General features: G+C 46.8%; 1 protein-coding gene and 1 pseudogene across 1 annotated transcript in view; both read left to right on the forward strand.

Moving 5' to 3' along the window:
• Nucleotides 1-26857, forward strand: part of slco3a1a (solute carrier organic anion transporter family member 3A1a) — a 215020-nt gene that overhangs the window by 45515 nt on the left and 142648 nt on the right. The gene's annotated exons all lie outside the window — the stretch shown is intronic.
• Nucleotides 4850-5073, forward strand: LOC144511580 (U2 spliceosomal RNA; annotated as a pseudogene).

The following is a 26857-nucleotide window of genomic DNA, read 5'->3' on the forward strand; positions in this document are numbered from 1 at the left end:
GTGAATTCTCATTATAGCATGACAATGGGCAGCTTTACATTCACAGTTTTGCCATAGCTCATTCATAGCTTTGTACCTCACCACTGAAGGTCAGCACGGTGGCACAGTGGTTAGCACTGCTGCCTGACAACACCAGGGATCCGGGTTTGATTTCTGGCGACTGTCTCTGTGGAGTCTGCACGTTCTCCCCGTGTCTGCGTGGGTTTCCTCCAGGTGCTCCGGTTTCCTCCCACAGTCAAAAAGACATGCTGGTTAGGTGCATTGGCCGTGCTAAATTCTCCCTCAGTGTACCCGAACAGGTGCCGGAGTGTGGCGACTAGGGGATTTTCACAGTAACTTCATTACAGTGTTAATGTAAGCCTACTTGCAACACGAATAAAATAAACTTAAGTCCTGAGAGATTGAGAGATGGCGCCAAGGGGAGATCACAGAGTTGTTCAGAGGAACGGAGGTTCTCCAAGAGCATGACTCATCTCCAAACTATTCCTGCATTCCCCGTACCCACAAGTTGCGTTGTGGAATTGGAACAAGCATGGGGAAAGGGCACAGCACGTTAAAGACACATGGCAAATACTGGCGAATACATTCATATTTGAAAGCAAATCCGCACTGCAATGCAATTTCAGATTAGTTAAAGTTAAAGTTTATTTATTAGTCACAAGTAGACTAACATTAACACTGCAATTAAGTTACTGTGAAAATTCACCGAGTCACCACACTCCAGTGCCTGTTCGGGTACACTGAGGGAGAACTTAGCACGGGCCAATGCACCTGACGTGCACATCTTTGGTCTGTGGGAAGAAACCAGAGTACCCAGAGGAACCCCAAACAGACATGGGGAGAACGTGCAAACTCCACACAGACAGTGACCTGAGCTGGGATTCGAACCCGGGTCCCTGGCGCTGTGAGGCTGTGCTAACCACTGTGCCACCGCGCCGCCCGATTGATGCCGTCATGATGAAAATGACAGGTGATTTTTGTTTCTTCTCCAGTTTATTAAAAGCTTTGCAAAACATGTTGAAAGTGCTGAACTATTTTAATTTGGTACCTGTTATCTTCCAGTTCTCTAGAATAACCCATAATCAGGCAGTGCCAAGTACCTTTCATCGGACTCACATGCAAAGGTTGAATTAATCGTGAGCCTTATGCTTTGTTCTCAGGTCTGAAATACAAGGCAGCTTTGACCCCTCCCCTTGCATGTCCTGGTGTGTATTGCTGTCAGACATGACCGGTCAGTGCCATGTGCTCTCTCTTATTACAGTGTCATCTTGTTAACCCTTTCACTGTTATTGAATTACAACGCCAGGGCAATCAAAGCTAATTGTCTGTTGATTTAGCTGTGGAGGAGAAGGTGGAGGAGGGAGATGGGGTGGATGCATTGCGAACGGTGTCTCACCTGCCTGCTTGGGCCTTTCATCATTCATCAAATCCCTGGCAGATCTCAACCAGGCTTCTTACTCAGGTTCAAGTGAGGGTCAGTGTCTTAGGAGTTCAGTAGGAAGCTGGTGATATTTTTGAATGATAGCTTTTCCAAAGGTCGAGTCATTTTTATTCCATAGGAGCGGACTTACGAGCTAGAAGATTGAGGAATAATTCTATGACGGACTATTGTATATAGAAAAAGAAATGCAGGTCACTCAAACTAACTTGGGCAGCAGGGTGGCACAATGGTTAGCACTGCTGCCTCACAATGCCAGGGACCTGGGTTCAATTCCCGGCTTGGGTCACTGTCTGTGTGGAGTTTGCACGTTCTCCCCGTGTCTGTGTGGGTTTCCTCCGGGTGCTCTGGTTTCCTCCCACGTTCTGAAAGGCGTGCTGATTAGGTGCATTTACCTGAACAGGCGCCGGACTGTGGTGACTCAGGGAATTTCACAGTAACCTCATTGCAGTGTTAATATAAGCCTTACTTGTGACTAATAAATAAACTTTAAAACTTTAAAGATTCAATTGGTAATCACCTACCCATTCTCTGGTATAAGTTACCTGATGACCTGCCTTCGTGAACCACTGCAGTCCATATGTTGTAGGTACACCCGCAGTGCTGTTAGAGTGCGAGCATCAGGATTTTGACCCAGCGACAGCGAAGGAACAGCGATGTATTTCCACATCAGGATGGTGAGTGACTTGGAGGGGAACTTGCAGAGATGGTGGTGCTCCCATCTATCTGTCAACTTTTGTCCTTCGAGATAATAGCGGTCATGGGTTTCGAAGATGCTGCCTAAGGAGTTGTGGTGAGTTCCTGCTGCACACCTTGTAGATGGGCCACATGGCTGCTACTGTGCCGTGGTGATGGAGGAGGTGACTGTTTGTGGGAAGGATGGCAATCAAGTGGGCTGCTTTGTCCAGGATGGTGTTGAGCTTCCTGAGTGCTATTGGAGTTGCACCCATCCAGGCAAGTGGAGAGTATTCCATCACACTCCTGACTTGTGCGTGAAGATGGTGGACAGACTTTGGGGAGTCAGGAAGTGAGTTCCTCGCCACAGAACTCCTTGGGTGGGATTTTACGGCCTTGCTCAACCCGAGACCGGAAAAGATCGCCCAAAGTCAACGTATCTTCCCTTTGTCCGCCTCTTGTCCATTCCAGTGGTGGGTGGGGCATTAGAATTCGGGCTCTTGTGTCAGCAAGACAAGGGGTGGAGAAACTGAAAGAGATGAAGGAGGTAAGAATAAAGGAATAGTGGACCAAGAGGGCACTTGCTCCTGGCAGTGTACAAACATCTTTCTTACCATTTCTTGGTGTCACTGTTACCAGAACCTTTTGTTCACAGAAAAACCTTGCTTGTTGCATAATCTGATCAAAATTAATGAAGCAGTTAGCTGAAAAATTAACAGCACTGTAAGCTTCAGGTCAACATTATTCCTTCCAGTTCATTTCCCCCCCTCCCCACCCCAGTTTTGTGGACTGTTACTCGAAGCTTGCCCATGTGAATGATTTATTTGCTCGAGTGTTTATTTTACAATCACGCCACGGTCCTTAGACATTTTCCTCCCTCTAGGTTGCTACCGCTGCCTGGTATCATCAGCTTTCCAGCTTTTTTCTATCATCCGTAAAGTTCTGGCCTGAGATTCCCCATGGTGAAAACGAACGCTGTCCCTGCTTGTGTGACATGCATGAGGAGTGCGCATTGAGTGGGTTGGCCTATATAATGTCCTTGGCTGAAAGGACAGGGTCACTGACTGCTACGAGGTTTCACCAGCAGTACAGGAGAGCTAGGTGCCTTGGTTAGTGGCAGCACTGCTGGTCTGAAGCCTCTAAACCCTCTCTCCCAGAACTAAGGCATTACCTACTGTAATAAGTCTGCGGAGGCAGAAGTCCTTTCTCCAAAATCCCTTTATTTACAACTCTAACAGCAGTACACAGAGTTCTGTCAGTTAGCAGTCTATCTCCGGGGGTGTCAGAGGAACTGGCACATCCGGTTAAGTACAAGGCAAAGACTCCCTGATTGGCCCATCACTTGGAATATTAATCAGGGAGTTCATACTCCAATAGGCCAACCTCAAAGGGCTGATTGAAGGCATGACATCTATATACTTACTCAGCAAAGCCTGCAGCTTATCTATCCTTGCACTCTATTGAATCTCTTCTGCGCACTCTTAGCCCTAAAGATTAATGTGTTTTGAGACAGAAATATATTCAAATAAAAGCCAATGTATTCTGAAGAGTTCAACTTCGTCAGGACCTGTGAACCCTTGATGTCTCATGTCATCCACTGGTGTGTTATGTAGGGGCAAGTTGTCCAACTAAACTTATTGGCTGAGTTCCCTTATAATTGATCATTTCAGTCCAAAATGTCAGCTATTTTCATCTAGTTTTGGTTACTTCACTCCTTTAACATTTAAGAGGCATCTGGATGGGTACACGAAAAGGGAGGAAATAGAAGGATAGGGATAGAGAAAGGGCAGAAGGTTTTTTTTTAGTTAGGGCATCATCGGCATGGGCTTGGAGGGCCAAAGGGCCTGTTCCTGTGCTGTACTTTTCTTTGTTCTTTGTTCCCTGTTCTTTGTTCTTTGTTCCTTGGCTTGTCGAGATGATTCCACACTAGCTGTGCATATTTTTTGTTTAATCTACGAAGCTCCTTGCTGTAATCTTTCAAAGTAAAATGAATCGCTTGTATAATGAACGGATTGACCAGAGCTTCACTCCTTACTGTCCAGTGACTTTATAATGGCTCTGCCCCCTGTCACAGGTAAGAGATTGAATGGTGCAAGATGGAATCACCTGAGCATTGCAGTGTGAACTTGGTACCAAAAGAGAAAAGGCTGGAAAATCTCAGCAGGTCTGGCAGCACCTGTAAGGAGAGAAAAGAGCTGATGTTTCGAGTCCAGATGACCCTTTGTCAAAGCTAAAAGGCATAGAAAGTGGGAGATATTTATACTGCAGGGTGAGGGAAAGATGAGTCCTAGCCCCAGAAACAAGGGGGAAGGCTAAAAGATGCTCATGGCAGTCCATAGAGACAATAGAAGGTGGGAATGGCCAAGTGACAGAGAAGCGGAAATCAGACCGTAAGCTTCGACGGAGCTTCGACAAAGGGTCATCTGGACTCGAAACATCAGCTCTTTTCTCTCCTCACAGATGCTGCCAGACCTGCTGAGATTTTCCAGCATTTTCTCTTTTGGTTTCAGATTCCAGCATCCGCAGTCATTTGCTTTTATCCAGTGTGAACTTGGTACCCATTTAACTCACTCATTGCTGAACCGTTTGCTACAACATGCAACAATGACTTTCAGAAAGAGAAAGTACGTGTTGGAGTTTTAAATTTTTTTAACACATCAGTAGATTTTTAGGGGCATGGGACTGGCACCAGTAGTGGGATGTGTAATATCGGAGAGTTCCGGTCCGTAGCATCTGTTTGCTTCTCGGCCTTTTGGCTAAGATCAAGTATCAGATCAAGCCCAAGATGGGCGCAGTGCCTTATCTCGTCAGCTTGGATCTTGTTTGTCTCTCTCATGGGGAACATGAATTGAATTCAATTGGATTTTAAATTGGTTTTTGGAGCAAGCGAGGATTGGGTTTGGGTTTGCCCAGTCCATTCTGTCCATTGGCTTTGTAACTTTAAGATTGGAGTAAAATTTTTAAAGAAGCCCTGTGCTTAACCAGTATCCTTATGGCTTTGACATGCCGAGTATAGAGGACAAATTAAAAACAGAGTCAGTCATGACATAAAAGCAAATGCTGGAAATCTGAAATTGATGGCACAGTGGTCAGAATTGCTACCTCATGCTAACCGTGCTAAATTCTCCCTCAGTGTACCCAAACAGACACCAGAATGTGGCGACTAGGGGATTTCCACAGTAACTTCATTGCAGTGTTAATGTAAGCCCACTTGTGACACTAATAAATAAACTTCAAACTTAAGAAAATCAAGCCTCCTCTAGCTCACAAATCAGTTGCATGCAGTTTAGGAAAATTCCAGGTCAGATCTTCCGGTTCAATTCTGCCCTTGGGTGACTGTCAGTGTGGCGTTTGCATGTTCTCCCCGTGTCTGCGTGGGTTTCCTCCGGGTATTCCGGTTTCCTCCCACAATCCAAAAGATGTGCGGGTTTGGTTGATTGGCCATGCTAAATTATCCCTTCCTGTCAAGGGGACTAGCAGGGTAAATAGATGGGGTTAAGGGAATAGGGCCTGGGTGGGATTGCGGTCGGTGCAGACTCGAAGGGCCAAATGGCCTCCTTCTGCACTGTAGGATTCTATGATTCTATGATCTCTGGTTTATGTTGAGTTTGTTGATCTCAGAGTAATTAACTGAGGCTCAACAATTAATAAAACATGCCACAGTTCGGGAAGAGGGAAGAAGGCAGCGTTCTCGTTCCGGTTCACTACCCAGTCGCTCCCTGCTGGAAACTGCTAATTGAAAGATTCAAACTAGGCCATGCTGCCAAATCACCGGCCTAAATACACAAATTATCCAAGGATCACAGAGGAAGATTAACCACTTGGACGAGAAGCCTGAGGGATTGTCAGGTCCTGTCCAACTCTAACCCTCAAGGTTCAAAGTCCTTAGGAAATAAAGGACAAAATAACTGGAGAGGAAGAACTTCCCCATGAAGAACAGAAAGAAACAGAAATTCAGCCTGCAGAAATCTCCAGTGACTGTTGACGGGATAAAAATTCTCAATGAGTTTGAATAAAAGATTTGCTTTAAATAGCAACCTATCACATCTGTCTGATTTTTCAACACCACCTCAAACACAATATACTGGAATGTGTAGTTAAATAGACAATCACAGCAGCCATTTTATATTCGGCTATCTCAGACTAGCAGCAATGAACTGACTGGCTAATTAATCTATTTTAGATGGTGTTCCTTGAGGGAGAGATGTAGGCCCAGGCGCTAGACAATTTTTAACATTCCATCTACACTGGCTAACATTGTCTTGGTTAATCAGTTCAATCAAAGGGTCTTTAACACGATAATTAATTATGTACCAGTGGATCCCTGAGAGCATGTCTCACAGTATATCAGATGATGCACTGTCATAATGACAGACCATGTAATAAGCACTCTTGATTGATACAGTACCTTTAACGTAGCAAATGGATGAGATTCTCCGGCCTCCCAGCCACGTGTTTCCCGCTGGCGGGAGGAGGAATGTTGTTTGCTAGCGGCAGGATTCTCTGGACCCGCTGCTGTCACTGGGAATTCCCAATGGCGTCACCTGTGAATGGGGGTCCACTGCCGGCAGGATCAGAAACTCCCGCTGGCGTGAACGGCTGGGGAATTCCGGCCCACATCTCTAGCCTGGCCCTTTAAGGCTGCAACAACAATTGCATTGATATAGCGTCTTAGATGCAGTAGATGTGTTTACAAACTGAATTTGACACTGACCCCCATATGCAGATACTAGGAAAGATGACCAATGCTCGGTCAAAATGGTAGGTTTTGTGAAATATCTTAAAGGGAGGAAGAGAGGCAGAGATGTTGAGGGAGGGAATTCCAGAGTTTAGGGACCAGGAAACTGAAGTCATGGTCACTAATGGAGGAGTGATTAAAATAGGGGGGCAACGAGTGAGGCGGTGGGAACGTGGGTAGGGGTGCAAAATGGGGTTGCAGTGAGACCAAAAGTCAAGATGGAGGAGAAATGTCATAGTCTAAAGTCGTTGAGCTCAATGTTGCATCCTGAGGGCTGTAACATGCCTGATTGGAAGATTACTCAAAGGTGGCCAGTTCACAAGACAAAGGAAGTGTTAATGGTAATGAAGCCCAACACAAACTGGAAGAACAACTCATTTTTCAACTCACACCCCTCCCCCACTGGGCCATCTGTCACTTGTTTTTCAGTTTTGCTTGCACTGAGCACTGACCTTTGCTCTCCTATTAACACAATCTGGTCTCTTACCTTTATGCCACTATCAGCACCACCTTCAGTCCTTTACACTACCATTAACCTTCCTCTGTTTTGAGCCTTATACATTTTCTCCTAGCTCCCACCTTCTACTTTGCTCTAACCACTTTTCCCCCTCTTATACAGTATACGATCCATCACATTTCTCCGTCTTTTTAACTCTGAAGAAGAATCGTACAGACTCATGGTGTTGGGTGGGATTTTCCGCCCCCCACACGGTGATGAGCATTGCAGCGGCAAAAATGGCCCACTATTGGCCGGCAGTGGGATGCTCTGGTCGTGCCGCTCTCGATGGGGTTTACGGTTGTTGGCACCCTCCATCGCCGGGGAACCCATGGCAGGGAATGGGAGGGTGTCATCGTCAGCAGGACCGGAAGATCCTGCCAGCAGGAACAGCCTAAAAATCCCACTCATTAACTCTGTTTCTCTCCTGCCAGACCTGCTGGGTGGGATTTTACGACCTCACTCATCCCAAGACTGTAAAATCCTGCCCGAGGTCAACAGACCTTCCCATTGTCCGTCTCTCACCCGCTCCGATTCCCGTGGTGGGCGGGGCGGTAAAATTCTGGCCGCTGTGTTTTTTGCCAGCATTTTCTGACTTTTAAAGTTTCTTTATTAGTCACAAGTAGGCTTACATTAACACTGCAATGAAGTTACTGCGAAAATCCCCTAGTCGCCACACTCCGGTACCTGTTCGGGAACACTGAGGGAGAATTTAGTATGGCCAATGCACCTAACCAGCATGTCTTTCAGACTGTGGGAGGAAACCAGAGCACCCGGAGGAAACCCACGCAGACACGGGGTGAACGTGCAGGGGGCAATTCTCCCATTGCGACCCGCTAATTTTTTGGTGGGTCAGAATGGGAGAAGCGCATGTACACCGATTCACGGGATTCGTGCATGTGTTCCCGACACATGTGCTTCTCCCACCACTGGACAACATGCGCAGTCGAGACCACTCCGGAAACTGGCGGGAAGACCAGGTAAGTGATTTTAATCTGTTTTTAATGTCATTTAAATGTGATTATCGGGCCCGGGACTGAATTCCCCCGGGCCCGACAGTATCCCACACCCGCCAGGAGCATTTCACTCCAGCAGGGCTTAGAGTAGCTCCCCACTTTCGGGGAACTAGCGGGAGACCCCGCTGGAGTGAAAATCGGCAATCCCCCCTGGAGTCGGACAGCGAGGGTTGGAGCCCATTGGGCATGGGCACCTTGGCAGTGCCAGCCTGTGCCCCTGGCACTTCCCAAGGGGTAAAGTGCCCATGCCCAGGGGGTACCTTGGCACTGCCCACCAGGCATTGGGCAGTGCCAAGGGGGCAGGCCTCGGGGGCAGTGCCAAGGAGGTGGGGCCTGGGCTGTGGCCATTTGGGAGCAGGACTTAGGGGGAGAGCGGTGAGGGTGGGACGGTCCCGCTGCCACTCTGCATGGGGACTGGTCAGGGCTGGAGGTAGGCGCATGCACTGAGTTCTGGAACTGTCAGACTCCAGCGTGAATAGGCCCTGTCCCTTCGAGCTTTTAACGATATTCCCGATTGTCACCATTGCATTGCACAGAATGTAGGAGATTTGAGTGTGAACTCCCACTGAGAAAACAATCTTGAATTACACCATTCATCCCACCAATTCAGCACTTAGAATTTTTTTGGGAGAATCGCCCCCCACAGACTCCACACAGACAATGAACCAAGCTGGGAATTGAACCCAGGTCCCTGGCGCTGCGAGGCAGCAGTGCTAACGACTGTGCTTTCACTCTCATTGTAAAGTAATGGGGCGACAGTGGAATAGTGGTAATGTTGCTGCAGTAGTATTCTAGCAGCTCTGGAGACGTGGGTTCAAACCCCACCATGGAAGCTAAGTGCATATATTGAATCTGAAGTTAAAATCTAGTCTCAGTAATGATCATTCGCATAAAAACCAGTTCACCTAATGTCCTTTAGAGAAGGGTTTCTGCCGTCCTTACCTGGTCTGGTCAACATGTGACTCCATATTCACGGCAATGTGGTTCACTCTGACATGGCCTCGCAAGACATTCAGTTGTATTAAAGCGCTGCAGAGTGACTTCTTCCTAACAGCACCATGGGTGTACCTGTACCACTTTGACTACAGCAGTGCACCACAGTGGCAATAAATGCTGGCCTAGCCAGCGACATCCACATCTTGTAAGAGTGTTCTGTGTTTTTATTTCATCTTGCCAGTCTTCATTTCCTTTTTCTCTCCTTTCTGAGCTGAACTTTAACTGGCTTTTAGTTTAATGCAGTGTTTTGGTAATAGACAAAAAGCGATGGTTCAGTATGGATAGGGCAGCGATTATGCAATCAGTATATTGCATTCATTCCTCTCTCAGGAGTTAAATGGGAGCCTCAGGGATCACTGTCACCAATAGAATACCGAATAGGAAATGAGCTTTCAGCCATTTCTAAACGTTAGATGCTATTGGAATATTTTTTGCAGCAATTTCAGAATGAATATTGCCTTCATCCATGCACGATAACTGCGAACTAACCCAAGACCTTTACTTTCCGAAATAAATCCATGCTAGAATCCCTTGCAAGCCATTTAAAAAAAAAATAGTCTTAATCCTATTCTGAAGGTGCTGAGTTTTGTCGGATTCCATGGCAGTTCAAGCCTTTTAATAGATTGCCTAAGGGACCCTTTACAATGGTGTGTCAGTAAGCTATGCAAACACTGGGATGGATTGCCTATACTGCTGTCAGCCTTAACTGTGTGCAGACACACATACGTTAATACGCATGCACACAAACACACACACATACAGACCACGCAATCGTACGCAGACATACAACAACTTGGCTTTGTTATATAACACATCAGCACAGCCAATTACCCAAGGTGCATCCCCGGAGCTTTCCCATACGCATACCGAGCCACATAAGGCGATATTAATGCAGACTTGATCAAGACAGTAGTCTTAAAGGACGATAGTAAGAAGTCTCACAACACCACGGTAGCACAGTGGTTAGCACTGCTGCTTCACAGCTCCAGGGACCTGGGTTCGATTCCCGGCTTGGGTCACTGTCTGTGTGGAGTTTGCACATTCTCCTCGTGTCTGCGTGGGTTTACTCCCACAGTCCAAAGATGTGCGGGTTAGGTTGATTGGCCATGCTAAAATTGCCCCTTAGTGTCCTGGGATGCGTAGATTAGAGGGATTAGCGGGTAAAATATGTAGGGATATGGGGGTAGGACCTGGGTGGGATTGTGGGCGGTGCAGACTCGGTGGGCCGAATGGCCTCTTTCTGTACTGTAGGGTTTCTATGTTTCTATGTTACCAGTCCAACAGGTTTATTTGAGACTTCTTGCTGTGCCCACCCCAGTCCAACACCAGCATTTCCAAATCGTGGCTCAAAGGAGGATAGAGAGAGATTGAGGGGAGAGTTTAGAGAGGGAATTACAGAATTTAGGTTTAATGTTTATTTATCAGTGTCACAAGTAGGCTTACATTAACACTGCAATGAAGTTACTGTGAAAATCCCGTACTCGTCACACTCCGGCGTCTGTTCGGGTACACTGAGAGAGAACTTAGCACGGCCAGTCCACCTAACCAGCACCTCTTTCAGACTGTGGGAGGAATCCGGAGCACCCGGAGGAAACCCACTCAGACACAGGGAGAACTTATAGACTTTGAACAGACAGTGACCCAAGCTGGGAATCGAACCCAAGCCCCTGGCGCTGTGAGGCAGCAGTGCTAACCACTGAGCCACCGTGCCCAGGCAACTGAAGGTGTGGAGTGGCCAACCATAATACACTTGCAGCCATTGCATCTGATATCAATGGGGGAGCCCAAAATCCTTTATCATGTATGTCTCAGTACCAGACAGGATGGTGCATTAACGAACCAAGATGTTGGGAAAAGTGTTCTTTTTGGAGGAAGTGAAGAAAAAACAGTCCTATTTCACTCAAAATCGTGAAAGGATTCTAACTGGCCGGTCATTCAGTATCCGCAATAGACTAGGCTGCACATTGTTATCACACTGAAGGTCCAAGAGGATAAATTAAATGCTGCCAGCTCCGTACTTTCGATTAGACATAATCACTGAAGTCTAAGTAGATTTTGAAAGAGCAATAAATATCCAGTTTCCAAAGAGCTAGTTGTCAATTTCAGATGAGTTTCATAAATTGAAAGTCAGTCAACCCCCATCCACTTGAGCTGATTTTGGCTGGAGGACCTAAGGAAGGAAGAACACCATCTTCAACCATCTTCAAAGCTGGATGTTTGATGCCCCTCAGCAAGTTTTTTGTGCCAAGGGCGAGGGTGCACCTCTGTGACGGAGCAGCATCCGTGCCAACTGACTGTCAGTGTCCAGAATATCAAATCATAGAAACATAGAATCCCTACAGTGCAGAAGGAGGTCATTCGGCCCATCGGGTCTGCACCCAGGCCCCATCCCTGTAACCCTACGTATTTACTCTGCTAATCCTTCTAATTTACACATCCCAAGACACTAAGAGGCAATTTAGCATGGCTAATCCACCTAACTTGCACATCTTTGGACTGTGGGAGGAAACTGGAGCACCTGGAGGAAACCCACGCAGACACGAGGAGAACGTGCAAACCCCGCATAGACAGTGACCCAAGCCGGGAATCGAACCCAGGTCTCTGGAGCTGTGAGGCAGCAGTGCTAATCACTGTGCCACTGGGCCACCCCAATGAATATCATGCTGAAGAAACACAGAATCATAGAATCCCCATAGTACAGAAGAGGCCATTCGGCCCATCAAGTCTGCATCCAGGCCCTCTCCCCCGATCTATCCTCATAACCCCAGTGGCATAGTGGCACAGGTTCGAATTCTGGCTTGGATCACTGTCTGTGTAGAGTTTGCACGTTCTCCCCGTGTCTGACTGGGCTTCCTCCGGGTGCTCCGATTTCCTCCCACAGTCCAAAGATTATGCAGGCTAGGTGGATTGGCCATGCTAAAGTGGCCCTTAGTGTCAGAGGGATTAGCTAGGGTAAATACATGGGGTTATGGGGATAAGGCCTGGGTAGGATTGTGGTCGGTACAGACACGGGGAGAACGTGCAAACTCCACACAGACAGTCACCCAAGGTCAGAATTGAACCTGGGGCCCTGGCACTGTGAGGCAACTGTGCTAACCACTGTGCCACCGTGCCACCCACTCAGGAATGAGGCAACATGCTGCCACAGAATGGGGTGGGAGTGAGATGAACAATACCTATGATTTTCTACATTACAACCAGCCATACTACACTGGGTAGATGCCACATGGTGGCCTGGCTGTTCCCCCACGAGGAGAGTGAAAAACACCACAGGCCCAATAGTTCAATGTTAACTGGAATTCTGTCACTAGCTGTAGAGAAGCTAGGTTATCTCAGATTTCTAATAGCGTTTCCATTGCCTTCCTTTGCTGGAGGGGAATATCATTGAGGCCGAGCTAATGTCAACTAGTCATAATCATGCAAGCTGTGAGTATGGACCCAGAGGCCCATGAAGGAATAAATCTGGCAGGGCCCACACAGGAAGAAACCTCAGGTCATAAATTTTCCCTTTGGCTGTATCATTACTACCTCTGGATAGTTGTAGCCCATGGCAGACTCCAAAAACCGTGAAGATTCATTTCTTTCTGAAACTACCTACTTCAGCAAATAAGGAAGGAGAGAGGGTTTAAGATGAGAGAAGACTGTCTCTTGAAAGGGGTGGAAATCTACAGGATTCAGGTCGAGAGGTGCACTTTGCAAACACGGCGATGTGCAAGAGGAAAACGTCTAGTTTGGAAAGATCTGGTGTAAAATGAATTAGAAAGAAAGAAGGGCTTGCATTTATATAGCACCTTTCACAACCTCAGGTCATCCCAAAGCACTTGGCAGCCAATGAAGCATTTTTGAAGTGTTTAGACACTAATAATATAGGAAACCATGGCAGTTTCTGGGCTTTACGCACAGCAAGCTTCCACAAACCAGCAATGAGGTAATGACCGGATAATCTGCTGTGGTGATGTTGATTGATTAATAAATGGTGACCAGAGCACCAGGAGAACTTCTATGTGCTTCTTCAAAATAGTGTCATAGATCCTGTTGCATTCACCCAAGAGGACCAATAGGCCTTCAGTTTAATGTCTGAGCTCCGTGTGACAGAGAGTCCCATCACAGAAATGTTTCCCCCTCACGCATAAACACTCTGAGGTCTTTGTACCTCAGTGTTGTTAGCGGGGGCTATGGCTTTTGCATTCGCCTGTTAGGACCCAAAGTGGGTGCACCCGTAGAGGGTTACTAATGTGCCTGCATGGAAATGAAAACTGACTCAATGGGTTTGAACCATTAAGGTGGGGGAATATTGTTATAGATTTGATTATTCCTTTGAATGTGTGGAGGTTCGGTTTATTTCACGCTACTTATGGTTTCATGTATTGTGTTTTGGCGGTTTGCATTGGCCCTAATGTCTTGTGCCACAATTTATATATTTAGATGTTTGAATGGTTTAGCCCAACGGGTGGGGTTTATTCTTATTAATCCAGGTTCTTCCACCCTCAGGGAGTGGTGAGGTTTTGGAGCTCTGTTAAACTCTAGTTTAAACCAATAAAGTAGTAGATCTTTATCTTCGAAAGTATGTATATGGGAGAGACCAGAACTTTTTGAGGATAAGGGATAAACCTTTTAGGACTGAGGTGAGGAGAAATTTCTTCACCCAGAGGGTGGTGAATGTGTGGAATTCACTACCACAGAAAGTAGTTGAGGCCTAAAGGTTGTCTGAATTCAAGAAGAAATTAGATATAGCTCTTGGGGTTAAAGGGATCGAGGGATATGGGGGGAAGGCGGGATCAGGACATTAAATTTGATGATCAGCCATGATCAAAATGAATGGTGGAGCAAGCTTGAAGGGCCGAATGGCCTATTCCTGCTTCTAGTTTCGCTGTTTCTATGTTTCTATATATTTTCATTCGTATTTCCTTTGGGTTTGCACCTACTGTATATTGTTTTCTTCTTTTTAAACATTTACTGTGGACTTTTGGGTGCGATAAAGATCCAATGGAAGTACAAGGTTTGCATTCCGTCTGCCTCCTGGCCAGCTCTGGAATTGGAAAAGGTTAATTTAAGGCAGTGCCTGCAGTTCATGCTACCCCACATTCAGGTGAAGTGTTGACACTCGGACAGTGCAGCACTCCATCAGCACTGCCCCAGATCACCAAATAAGTCACGGGCAAAGGACTTGCACACACTGCCCTCTGAATCCGAGGTGAAAGTTGGAGCCATTCTGAGATTGGCCTGAGCATGAAAATACCCTTCAGTCATCACTAAATGGCACCAAGAGAGATAGAGGCATGATTAGTGTACAACGAGGGGGAATATCACACTGGTGTCGTTGGGGCATTCTTCTGTGATTGGTGCACAATGGTGGGCCCACAGTCTATAGGCCTGGGTGCCTGAAATGGGATAATAAAAGAGAGTTTCAAAAAATGCCAACTTGCATTTACACAGCGGATTTAACACGGTAAAATATCCGAGGGCATTTCATGTTTGCCAGACATAAGGAGATTCTGGGCTGGGTTTAATGCAGCCATCATTATTATATTATTATACCATTCTATGATAAGTTCTATAAGTTCTATCAAGGCAGGAACTACAGCAGCTAGGCCCAGTTACTGATCAGAGAGCCTGTGAAATCATAGAATCCCTACACTGCCGAAGGAGGCCATTCAGCCCATCGGGTCTGCACCGACTCTCCGACAAAGTACCTTATCCAAGCCCTCTCCCCCACCCTATCCCCGTGACATCACACATTTACCATGACTAATCCATCTAACCTACACATCCTGGGATACTAAGGGGCAAGTTAGCACAGCAGTGAGGCAGCAATGTTAACCACTGTGCCACCGTGCTGCCCAAAGGCTCCACGTCAGCTACCCAGCAGCAGTGAGAAAACCTCCCTCTGGATAAGTAGGAGGGTGGAATGGATTGACACAGGATTCATTAGTGAACCAACCGCCACTCATCTTCCCTAGGCCACTGCAGATGAAGTGGTGGCTCAAGGACTGAGGATTCCCCTGCACTCTCAGAAGGCAGCCCAACAAACCTTGTCGGACATGACAGAATTAAGGAGGGGGCGAGGCCTTGATGAGATTTGAAACTAGGATGAGAATGTTTGAATTGCCAGACTGGGAATCAGTGCACGACCAAAGAATACCAACACACTCCAGCATGAACATCTCTCATTGTCCATGTTAGGTGTTTGCTAAGATTGTATTTAATTTACCAGCTCTGACGATGAGTGATTATTTCTGTAAGATCAATGTGGAGATCTTTGCAGTAGTCACCTTTTAAAAAACTGAATATATTAGCAGCAAGTAGAGGAACTGAAGGACACCAAGTCCCTGAACAACAGCACAGTAGGTCAATTAGCTTTCGGTATCGACTGTGCTGTTTAACTTGTACTGACTAACTGACGATACATAATGACTGCGTTACTATTTAACTTACGCTGACTGTGTTCTGTGTAATTAACTGGTCATTCATATCAATCATATAATCTTTCATTGCTGACGCCACCACACATCGACTGATACAGTGAAACTTTGCCATTGACTGTGTGATGAAAATCCTGCATTACAATCACCCATTGTCCCCACAAGTAGGAAGATCTCTCTAAGGCCTCATTCCTCCTTCACTCTGTAATGCCCTCCTTCCCTACAACTCCCCAAGATCTCTGCTGTAATAATTCCACGGAGGCGAAAGTCCCGTCACCAAGTTACTTTATTTACACCATACATCTGTACACCAGCCAGCTCTCCAGTTGCTCCCTGCTGAATGCAGGCTGGGAGTCTGACACACCTGCTTTAAATAGGGAGCGTGAGGCTCCCTGATTTAACCATCAATTTAGACTCATTAGGTAGTTCATACTCTAGCAAGCCAACTTTATTAGCCTGGCTGAAGTCTTCAAATCTGCATTCCTTCAATCCTGGCCTCGTTGTAGTGCTGGCTGGATTTTAATCGCTCCACCTTTGGCAGCGAGAATTCTAGCTGCTGTTGGCCCTAAGTGCTGGAACTCCCTCCCTAAACCTCTCTGTGCCTTTGGATCCCTCTTCCTTCATCCAGCAGTGATACCTCCTGTCCCAAAGTGATTTGGGAAGAAACTCCTGCCCTTTTATCCCAGCCCCCATCGTTGAAGCTAATTTGTTCACAGAATTGTTACGGCGCAGAAGGAGGCCATTCGGCTCATTGGGCGGGATTTTCCGAACGCGCTCGCCCCGAAACCGGAAAATCCTGCCCGAGGTCAACGGACTTTTCCATGGTCCGCCTCGCGACCGCTTCAATTCCCGTGGCGGGCGGAACAGGAAGATTCGCCCCATTGTGTCTGCACTGGCTCTCCAAAGGGCACCAGCTCTCCGAAGGGCATCAGCTCTCCGAAGGGGCACCATGGTGCCATTCCCTTACCTTCTCCCTGTAGCCCTACACATCTGTCACAAATGCATGAAGGGGCTGAGGGTCTTGTTTCATGATTAAGGTTTTGTTGGCTGACTTTTTGCTCCCCAGGTATTTCATTTGTCAGAAATCCCTTTGAATATAAAACAGGTGAAAGGGGGAGCCAAACAAGTATTAATTTTCAGCTGGCATTTTCACATCAGTATACATGCTACCGTTATCTCAGGCTGGTTTAGATTTAATGCATGCATCCCATGTTTTGCAGCAAGGTGATATCATCTTATTTGCATCCTGTCAGACATTTGGTTTTAAGCAATGTGGTAAACATACGCAAAATTATTTTTAGCTCTCAGTTCTCCTGAAGCATAATATATTGTCACACATTCTGCCACCCAAGTCCCCAATCTTGGGGGAGTGCAGCGGCACGTTGGCACAGTGGTTAGCACTGCTGCCTCACAGCATCAGGAACCCGGGTTCAATTCCCTGCTCAGGTCACTGTCTGTGTGGAGTCTGCACATTCTCCCCATGTCTGCATGGGTTTCCTCCGGGTGCTCCAGTTTCCTCCCACAGTCCAAAAGACGTGCAGGTTAGGTGGATTGGCCATGCTAAATTCTCCCTCAGTGTACCCGCACAGACGCCGGAATGTGGCGACCAGGGGAGTTTCACAGTAACTTCATTGCAGTGTTAATGTAAGCCCACTTGCAACACCAATAAATAAACTTTAAGCTGGTGGTATAATGGTAATGTCATTGGTTAATTAATCCTAATGTTTTGGGAACATGGGTTCAAAGCCCAATAATAATCCCAACTATTGGGATTTAATTATTAAATCTGGACTAAAGGCTGGTCAGTGATGGTGACCAAGAAACATTGGCTACTACTGACTTCCGCAAGAACCCATCTGGTTCACTAAAGTTAAAGTTTATTTATTAGTCACAAGTAGGCTTACATTAACACTGCAATGAAGTTACTGTGAAATTCCCCTAGTCGCCACACTCCGACGCCTGTTCTGGTCAATGCACCTAACCAGCACATCGTTCAGACTGTGGGAGGAAACTGGAGCATCCGGAGGAAACCCACGCAGACACGGGGAGAATGTGCAGACTCCACACAGACAGTGAACCAAGCCAGGAATTGAACCCAGGCCCCTGGCACAGTGAGGCCGCAGTGCTAACCACTGTGCCACCGTGCCAGCTAAAATTTTTTAGGGAAGGAAATATGCCATCCTTACCCAGTCTGGCCTGCACGTGACTCCAGACCCACAGCAATGTAGCTGGCACTTAACTGTGCTCAGTCGGCACCTCCCTTCTCAATGTCCAGCCCCTTGATCAGGCATCTTTGATTGAGCAAACCCATCCAGCCCCTCTGAGGTGACAAGCATCCTGCATGTTTTCACCTGTCCAGCACACCACACGGTGACGGATCTGCCGCCTGCAGCTGGGCTAATCAGAACTGCAATGGGATGGGGTCAGTAAGTGGCCTCTTAACAGCTTCAGTTGGCAGGAAGGTCGACCTTGGGCCTTCCCGCTCAGAACCTAATCCTGGTGGAGAGGGGAAGACAGCGGGGCTCAGGTGCGTCACTACCCTACCTAATCATATGCCCTTCCTATCGTCCAGATTGGCACCAGAGAGGACAGAAGATTCCTATTTTCCCAGTAGGCTCTGCTTGTCCTTAAAGAGCTGTTGCTGCTCACATGCTCTCCCACATCACAGCTGGGAGGTCAACATGCATGTTTTTTTGCAAAAATATCCCTTATTCGTAAAACATCTGAAAGAACATTACAAATATTTCAAAGTGGCCGTCACACAAAGTGTAATAATGTTCAGGTTTTCTACATAAATCAATTGCATTCTGAGATGCTTCAATATAATTGTGATCTGTATAATATTCACTGTATACATTTAATGTGAGTCATACAGCCCGAGAGGACTTTTGAGGATAAGGGGTAAACCTTTTAGAACTGAGGTGAGGAGAAATTTCTTCACCCAGAGGGTGGTGAATGTGTGGAATTCACTACCACAGGAATGTAGTTGGGGCCAAAACGTTGTGTGATTTCAAGAAGAAATTAGATGTAGCTCTTGGGGCTAAAGGGATCAAGGGATATGAGGGGAAAGGGGAGATCAGGATATTGAATTTGATGATCAGCCATGATCAAAATGAATGGCAGAGCAGGCTCGAAGGGCCGAATGGCCTCCTCCTGCTTCTAGTTTCTATGATTCTATACAATTCCCCTCCCCTCAGTTCACTGTGGCAGAAAGGTCTGAGACAGCGACATTCCCCATTGCGCCTCTGTGGCGGCTTCCCCAAACTTTAGTGTGTCCTTCTGCATTAGTCCTGGGCTTTGGAATGAGCCAGCCTTCAACACCCAGTCAGGTACAACTCCTTGTACTAGAAGACCAACAAGTTTTGGGCAGACCAAAGAGAGTCTTTCACCAAGTTGATGATCCTCCAGTGACAGCTAATGTTTGTCTCGGTGTGTGTCCTTGGAAATAGCCCGTGGAGCACAGAGTCCTGCGTCACAGAGCTGCTCAGGATGAACCTCAACAAATACCACCTCATCTCGCTCCAGAACCTTCTCTGCAAAGGCACAGTCCACAAGGAGGTGGGCAATGGTCACTTCCCCTCACAGTCACCTCGAGGGCAACATGTAGATGGGGGGAGACTTCGAGTGTGCATGAAGGATCTGACGGGGATGGCCTTTCTCATCACAAACCAAGCTCGGTCTTGGTGCTTGTTGGAAAGTTCTGGTGATAAGGCATTCCGTCAGATGATCCTGAAAGTCTGTTAAGGGAACCATCCAACAGGATGCGCCCATCTCCATGCAGACCACCGCCTGATGGACCTGTGTTAAAGGTGTTGCTCTGCATAATTTTATTTCACGAGAGAAAGGTGGTATGGCTCAGTCCAACTACTTGAAGCATTCTGCAACAACATGGCCAGACCCATCCTTCATAACACTGGAGACAGGTAGAACCTCAGCACTTAGTGATACTTGCTGTTTGTGTACTGAGGATCCACACAAAGCTTGATGTAGTCACACATAAAGGTAGCCATCAGACTAGGGCTAGCACTGTTGTCTCACAGTGCCAGTGACGTAGGTTTGATTCCCAGCTTGAGTCACTGTGCAGAGTCTGCACGTTCTCCCCGTGTCTGCGTGGGTTTCCTCCGGGTGTCTGGTTTCCTCCCACAGTCCAAAAGACACGCTGATTAGGTGCATTGGCCATGCTAAATTCTCCCTCCGTGTACCTGTACAGGCAACAGATTGTGGGGACTAGGGAATTTTCACTGTAATTTTATTGCAGTGTTAATGTAAGCCTACTTGTGACACTAATAAATAAACTTAGGGAGCTCACCATGCATGTATTCCCCGGAGAGGAACTAGAATTTTGGGCAGGTATGAACACGTGTTGAGATTCTGCTGTAGGTGATGCCTTGCTTTATATTCCTCAATGTGAATATTGCGATTGGATTATCTCAGAAACTGTTTCTCTCAACTTCACAATCCAATATCTTGGGGAACATCAGTCTTAAACACCAAATATTGAGCAGCAAATACTTTTCCGATGCTGACTAATTCAGTTTGCTTTTAGCATAAATTAGACTTTTTTGCTTGAGCTGATATTAAATTCCCTGAAGTCCGGACGGAAATGATGCTGTTTGTTTACAGTGCAATTGTATTTTCTCTCTTATCCTTGAGCACACAAATTCAAATAGCTATTGATCCCATTTCTTTATTTCTCTCATCCCTATCACTAGAAGCCAGTGGCAAGAAAGTGAAAGCCAGGCCAGTGAAGATAATCCAACACTAATCCAGGTTCCTTTCTTCATTTGAGGATTAAACATTTTCCTCCTGTCTTTGACCCTGTTATCTTTCAGAGCTTCAAAGACCTTGCAGTCTTCAGAACTCAAGGATGAAATGTTTTTTTTTCCCCTTGCTTCTAAGCACTGTTCACGGCCAGTCACTCGACACTGATATACTCCTGCTTTTGTTGAATTTAATAATAGATCAAACATAGAAAGGCAAGACCATTGTTGAGTCTTTTAGCTCAGATAGTTGGGGAGAATTCGATTTGGAAACACTTCGCAGAGTGACAAGTTCAACGATTTTACAATTTGTTTTGTAACGTGCAGTGTGATAGGGTGGAAGTTTTTTCTCCTTGTCTATCATTTATTGTCTTGCGATGTCCAGTCGATCTCTCACATTTTTCTTTTATATTTATTAGTGTCACAAGTAAGGCTTACATTAACACTCCAATGTCTGTTCGGATACACTGAGGGAGAACCAGCCCGTCCTTCAGACTGTGGGAGGAAACTGGGGCATCCGGAGGAAACCCATGCAGAACGTGCAAACTCCACACAAACAGTGACCCAGCCAGAACGCATGTCCATTCCATCTCTCTCTCTCGCTTATCTGCTCTTTATTTGGCAGTAAATATAACTTCACATTATACGTCTCAATGGAAAGGAAACTTAGGTGAGGTTTCTATGGATACACACTCGCCTATCTCCCAATGAGCCCTGTTGTTGAATTTTACCTGCGCTCTTCTCTTGCATGCTCTCTCCCGTCCTCTCTTACCCTCTCTTCACATCTCTTTTGTGTGCAGGCAGTGATTTATCATTAACAACTTCTCTGTACCCCATGCCGACACTACAGTTAAGAAAGCCCACCAACGCCTCTACTTTCTCAGAAGACTATGGAAATTTGCTATGTCAGCTACGACTCTCACCAACCTTTACAGATGCACCATAAAAAGCATTCTTTCTGATTGTATCACAACTTGGTATGGCTCCTGCTCTGTCCAAGACCTCAAGAAACTGCAAAAGGTCGTGAATGTAGCCCAATCCATCACGCAAACCAACCTCCCATCCATTGACTCTTTCTACACTTGCTGCTGTCTTGGCAAAGCAGCCAGCATAATTAAGGACCCCATGCACCCTGGACATTCTCTCTTCCATCTTCTTCCATCGGCAAAAAGATACAAAAGTCTGAGGTCATGTACCAACCGACTGAAGAACAGCTTCTTCCCTGCTGCCATCAGACTTTTGAATGGACTTACCTTGCATTAAGTTAATCTTTCTCTACACCCTAGTTATGACTGTAACACTACATTCTGCACTTTCTCCTTTCCTTCTCTATGAACAGTATGCTTTGTCTGTATAACGTGCAAAAAAACAATACTTTTCACTGTATATAATACACGTGATAATAATAAATCAAATCAGTAATCTATGCCTCTCACTTCCTCGCTCTCTCTTGTGCTTTTTCCCTCTCTCCCCTCATAGTTGCATGGTATCCCTCCACCTCTCTCTCTCATATATATACATACCTTGGATGGAACTTAATGTTGGTGATGGGGAGGGGGGATGGCGGTAAAGTAAAGTAAAGTTTATTTATTAGTCACAAGTAAGGCTTACATTAACACTGCAATGAAATTACTGTGAAATTCCCCTAGTCGCCACACTCTGGCACCTGTTTGGGCCAATGCACCCTAACCAGCACGTCTTTCAAACTGTGGAAGGAAACTGGAGCACCCGGAGAAAACCCATGCAGACACGGGGAGAATGTGCAAACTCCACACAGACAGTGACCCAAGCTGGGAATCGAACCCAGGTCCCTGGCGCTGTGAGGCAGCAGTGCTAACCACTGTGCCACCGTGCCTCCCCAGCAGGAGCCCCGCACTACCTCCATTGGCACCTAACTGCCAACAGTGACCCCCCTCCCTCCCTCCCTCCCCATGCCTGGAGATCCTACAGCCAATCAGAGGCCAGCAGTTCTACATTGGCCATCATTGCCATCGGGAGTGGTGGCATCTGCCCGTAAGGCACCCACCAGAGACCTCGGGCCATCGCGGGACCCAGGACACAGATGAGTGAGGGCCAGGTGGGGATCATCGGGTGGGATTCAAGGGAGAAGGCGAGATTCAAAGAAATAGCAGAGGGGGTGGGCGGGGGGAAGGGGCAGGGGCGTGGGTAGGTGAATGGGAGCAGAGCTGCTCTCAGTGCCCCCTCGTCCCTCCCTGCTTCCCAATGCCAAGTCAATCAATTAGGCACAGTTGAATGATGTACTCCCCTGCCATGCAGGGTTCCCATGGGGCGACTCCTCTGCCTGCCATTAGTTGAATAACCCCCGTGGCTGGCAGAGACCCTTCAGTGGGAGGGGGAGGGGGATGTGGATTTTTTAAGTGTTTAGAAAATTGCATAAATGCTAATATGGAGAATGATATAGGCAGACAGATCATGCCACTCTCCCGGTGTACTGGTGTCCTGTAAGGCACATGCAGAGCGTTGAATGTATTTATTTGCAACTAGGTCAAGATCCCCCAGGGGAGCCAAAAACTCAGCAGTCAGGTATGAGCAGGCCCAACACATACAGAGTCATTTTCTATAAAATACTAACCGGAAACGTGAAGCAAGGATAAAACGTTGTGAAATTCCATGGCTTGGCTGCTCCGTACTGAAATACTGACCAACCACGTGGAGATTTGAGTCGACTTCACTCAACTTTATCAACACAAGAAAACCCAGAGAGGGAAAAGCCCACTTGCTCATCCATACGCCTCCTTCCGCAGGCCGGGTATTAAGAGCAGCCAGGTTCCTCCGGGACGGGGACCTGTGTCCACCTTCAAGAACAAATTGTGAACCTCAGAGAGAGAGGTGTGAGAATGGCTGGTGTGCGAATTAATGTCATAGAATTCCTACAGTGCAGAAGGAGGTAAATCAGCCCATCGGATCTGCATCGACCACAATCCCACCAGGCCCTATTCCCGTAACCCCACGTATTTACCCTGCTATTCCCCTTACACTAGAGTCAATTTAACGTGGCCAATCAACCTAACCGACACATCATTGGACTGTTGGAGGAAACCGCAGCACTCGAAGGAAACCCACGCAGACACGGAGAAAATGTGCAAACTCCACACAGACAGTGACCCGAGGCCAGAATTGAACCTGGGTCCCTGGCGCTGTGAGACAGCGATGTTATGCCACCGTGCCACCCCCATCTCATTAGTCCAATAGGAGACAAAATGAGGGGGATTTTAAGGGGAGGGCAGGATTGATGTGGGAAGCTCAACGGGATCAGATGCTGGAACCTGCCTGATTTTTCCTGTGCTAGTGGCTAACCCGCATACTCATTCATGAGATCGACACGTTGGGAGCGAGGTTCTGGATGGCTACATGAATAAGGAGGGAATAGACGGATACGGACTGAGTAAGGACAGGAGGTTTTTTTTAAATTTAGTGACGGCATCATGATCAGCACGGGCTTCGAGGGCCGAAGGGCCTGTTGCTGCGTTGTACGGTTCCTTGTATTCTCTGACCTCCCAGCTGCGTTTTTCCCGCCAGCTGGAGGTGGCGTGTTGTTTCCTAGCGGCGGGATACTCTGGACCTGCCACTGTCAATGGGAATTTGATGTCACCCCACACCGACGGGAAACTCGCGGGCAGAGGTGCGCTGCCGGCCGGGATCAGAGAATCCCCCCGGCGTGAATGGCCAGAGAATTCCGGCCTGGAGAAAGCTAGGTAAAAGGCCAAGGGTCATCAGTGTTGGACAGTGCCAGGTTTGAAAAGAATAGGAGAGGAGATAAGATAAATCAAGGGGTAGTGATTAGTCAATGCCAACTTTGTGATTTAAAGACTGAAAAACATAGAAGGGAAGGAAGCCTAAAATAACAAATTCCACATCTTCGAGAGTCCGGGCGGCAGGAGATGTAATAAATTTAAATTTTGAATCTGGCGAGGATTCACGGCGGAGAGATTGTAGGCCGGTGTGTTTGAAGCTCAGAAAGCACATGGGCGGCACAGTGGCACAGTGGTTAGCACTGCTGCCTCACAGAGCCAGAGACCCGGGTTCAATTCCCAGCTTGGGTCACTGTGCGGAGTCTGCATGTTCTTCCCATGTCTGCGTGGGTTTTCTCCGGGTGCTCCAGTTTCCCCCCACTGTCCAAAAGACGTGCTGGTTAGGCACATTGGCCATGCTAAATTCTCCCTCAGTGTACCCGAACAGGCGCCAGAGTGTGGCGGCTAGGGGATTTTCACAGTAACTTCATTGCAGTGTTAGTGTAAGCCTACTTGTGACACTGATAAATAAAATTTAAAACTTTAAGCTGGGTGGTATAGTGGTAATGTCACTAGTTGACTAATCCTGATGTTTCATAGATCAACAGTGCAGAAGGAGGCCATTTGGGCCATCGAGTCTGCAATAACAACAATCCTACCCAGGTACTGTCCCAACACACATATTTACCCTCCTAATCCCCCTGACATAAAGAGACAATTTATCCTGGCCAATCAACCTAACCCGCACATTTTTGGACTGTGGGAGGAAACCGGAACACCCGGAGGAAACCCACGCAGACACGGGGAGAAAGTGCAAACTCCACGCAAGCAGTGACCCGAGGCCGGAATTGAACCCGGGTCCCTGGCGCTGTGAGGCAGCAGTGCTATTTTGGGAACATGGGTCCAAATCGCAATAATGATCCCAACTAATGGAATTTAATTAATAAATCTGGACTAAAGGCTGGTCAGTAATGGTAACCAAAAAAACATTGGTTACCATTGATTTTGAAGTAAATCTGCCATCCTTACCCAGTCGGGCCTACACACGACTCCAGACCCACAGCAATGTAGCTGGCACTTAACTGGTCTCAGTAGGCACCCAAGCAGGCACCGGAGTGTGGCGACTAGGGGGTTTTCACAGTAACTTAATTGCAGTGTTAATGTAAGCCTACTTGTGACACTAATAAATAAACTTTGATCTTTTCTATCTGTTGGTGAAGGCCCAATATTCCTTATGAGCTAAAATATATACTCACAATCGATGCCAGCTAATCTTCCGAGACAATAGGTTTGATAAGATTTTTTTTAAAAAAACAAACCATAGTTTCCAACAGACACCCACGCAACCTGCCAGAAAATGTACTCTTTAATCATGATATTTTTTGCTTCAGGATTAATGGAGTTGACAGTTACTATAAGCAACTCTGACTGAACATATTATTATCAATTATAACAATTGCTAAACAGTACAATGTGAATCAGAGTTTGGTCATGGGGAAGACTGTTTTGTAATGCTGGGTGGTGGGGGGGGCGGGGGGGTGGCGGATTTGATTAATTAATTAATCTCCAGAACCCAAATACCTTTCTGTTTAAAAAAGGAGGTAGACAAAAGGCAGGTAAGTATAGGCCAGTTAGCTTAACTTCTACATTGGGCAAAATGCTTGAATCTATCATCCAGGACGAAATAGCGAGACATCTGGATAGAAATTGCCGCATTGGGAAGACGTAGCATGGGTTCATGAAAGGCAGGTCATGTTTAACTAATTTACTGGAATTCTTTGAGGACATTAGGAGCGCGGTGGACAACAGGGAACCGGTGGATGTAGTATATCTGGATTTTCAGAAGGCATTCGACAAGGTGCCACACAAAAGGCTGCTGCATAAGATAAAGGTGCACGGTGTTACGGGTAATGTATTAGCATGGATGGAGGATTGGTTAACGAACAGAAAGCAAAGAGTGGGGGAAAATGGGTGTTTTTCTGGTTGGCGATCAGTGACTAGGGGTGTGCCTCAGGGATCAGTGTTGGGACCGCAATTGTTTACAATTTACATAGGTGATTTGGAGTTGGGGACCAGGTGCACTGTGTCAAAGTTCGCAGATGACACTAAGACGAGTGGTAGATCAAAAGTGTGCAGAGGACATTGAAAGTCTGCAAAGGGATGTAGATAGTTTAAGCGAGTGGGCAAGGGTCTGGCAGATGGAGTACAATGTTGGTAAATATGAGGTCATCCATTTTGGTAGGAATAACAGCAAAATGGACTATTATTTAAATGGTCAAAACTTGCAGAGGGACCTGGGTGTCCTTGTGCAAGAATCACAAAAAGTTGGTTTGCATGTGCAGCAGTTAATTAAGAAGGCAAATGGAATTGTGTCCTTCATTGCTAGGGGGATGGAGTTTAAAAACAGCAAGACTATGTTGCAGCTGTATAAGGTGCTGGTGAAACCACATCTGGAGTACTGTGTACAGTTTTGGTCTCCTTACTTGAAAAAGGATATACTGGCACTGGAGGGGGTGCAGAGAAGATTCACTAGGTTGATTCCAGAGTTGAGAAAGTTGGCTTAT

Source organism: Mustelus asterias, chromosome 24, assembly GCF_964213995.1.
Source record: "Mustelus asterias chromosome 24, sMusAst1.hap1.1, whole genome shotgun sequence".
In the NCBI taxonomy this organism is placed as follows: Eukaryota; Metazoa; Chordata; class Chondrichthyes; order Carcharhiniformes; family Triakidae; genus Mustelus; species Mustelus asterias.